The sequence below is a fragment of the Pteropus alecto genome, unplaced genomic scaffold, assembly GCF_000325575.1.
Source record: "Pteropus alecto unplaced genomic scaffold, ASM32557v1 scaffold220, whole genome shotgun sequence".
NCBI lineage: Eukaryota > Metazoa > Chordata > Mammalia > Chiroptera > Pteropodidae > Pteropus > Pteropus alecto.
In genome coordinates this window covers 3,111,073-3,112,838 of record NW_006430043.1, presented here as the reverse complement: position 1 = coordinate 3,112,838, position 1,766 = coordinate 3,111,073, and the positions used below count along the sequence as shown (strand labels likewise).

Here is a 1,766-nt window from a genome sequence, read left to right as displayed (position 1 = left end):
TGTGCTCCTGATTGCTACCCCACGCCAACAAGCTGGGCCAGCAGATAAGCCAAAATATGCTGCAAAAGTACCTTCCATGTATTTTTTAAAAATTGGCTGCTGCTTTGCTTCTGTCTTCTAAATTTTATGTAAAATGTCTGCTGGGTAATAACTCAAGGGATAAAAAGAAAGGAATTCTGGAAAATGTAGTTATAGTTTAGCTCAGTTGACACAATCCAAATCCATCACTGTCCACCCCTTGAGAACCTGGCATCCATACATGTGTACATGCCGCTGAGTGGGCTCCGACTCCTGCCGACCCTATTAATGAGTGATGTCCACAACGTCCTGCCCTCTACAGCCCTGCTCAGCGCCTGAAGACTCATGCCTATGGCTTCTTTCATGGAGTCAATCCATCTCATATTTAGTCTTCCTCTGTTCTGCTGCCTTCTATTTTTCACGGTAGTATTGTCTTTTCCAAAGAACCCTGCCTTCTCGTGATGTGCTGGAAATAGGAAAACTTTGGTATTGTCATTTTTGCCTCCAGAAATGTTTCGGGCTTAATTTGCTTGAGGACCCACTTGTCTTTTGGTGGTCCAGGGTTTCCGTAGAGCTCTCTTCCAACACCGTATTTCAGATGAACCAATTTTCTTCCTATCCGCCTTCTTCACTGTCAAACATAAGTAACTGGGAAGACGAAGGTGTGCATGCATCCATATACACCTCTTTTAATACACTTAGCTTTCAAATAAAGACAGTGGTAAAACTGGCTCTCTCTTGGATAACAAAACCATGCTCATTCTATCCCAAAAGAAGATACAAAATCCCTCTTTGGATGATGATTTGTCTTTGAGCTGAGTCACATTCTCCTTTAATATCCTGTGACTTAAATAGTGAGATAGGACATTAACTACTAACCCTTCTTGTATTGGATGGGAGGTAAATGGAAATGGCAAATAGAAAAAAAGTTGGTTAATGTATACACAAATGCATTTATATCAAAATAAGGAAAAAATATTCCTATCACAGTCTTTGTTTCTGCAACTGGTCAGGTGGTCATGGCTGAGATTATGTTCTTCCACTAGCCATTTCATACTCCCTTTGGCTTTAGCAAGCACCTTGGCTATTCATGGGTATTTGACTGGTGTGATGACCCAAACCTTCATTCCTAAACAGTCCAGGTCATTAGCCATCCTGCCTGTATTGGGTATAGCTTTCCATTGTCTTTAATCACAAGACATAGGAGTACTAAGAGATGCCCCCAAAGATATGATACATTCCTCCTTACCCTACCATTACATAGCAGCAACCCAATTACCCCTTGATTGTCAGATCAGATGAATGTAATGGACTAACATGATGTCCTGTGGAATGGAGTGATAATCAAGGTCTCTGCAGACTAGATTATGGCAGAGAGTTCACACAGCCCTGAGACTGGACAGTGAAAGTAGACTACTGGCCCTGCCAGGTGAAAGCAAACTGGTTCTGATGGTCCTTACTAAGAGGTTACAGAAAAAAAAAATGCTTTCAATCAGATTAATAGCTGCAAACCAAATAGCCAAGTCTGTGTTAATGTGCTCTAGCAATGAAACCACACCTGGATAGCATCTGCAATTAGAGTAATCAACTGATTAATGTTATAGAAATCCATTATCATTCTCCAAGATCCATCTGTCCTCTGACCCGAGGCAAATTAAATTGAGATGTGGTAGGAATCACCACCCTGGCATCTTTAAAGTCCTGATGATGGCAGTAATCTCTAAAATCCCTCTGAGAATGCAGTATTG

The 1,766-nt window shown here is 41.3% G+C and overlaps 1 protein-coding gene across 1 annotated transcript in view; it reads left to right on the top strand.

Annotated features, from left to right (window-relative positions):
- Nucleotides 1-1,766, top strand: part of HIGD1C (HIG1 hypoxia inducible domain family member 1C) — a 14,361-nt gene that overhangs the window by 6,864 nt on the left and 5,731 nt on the right. The gene's annotated exons all lie outside the window — the stretch shown is intronic.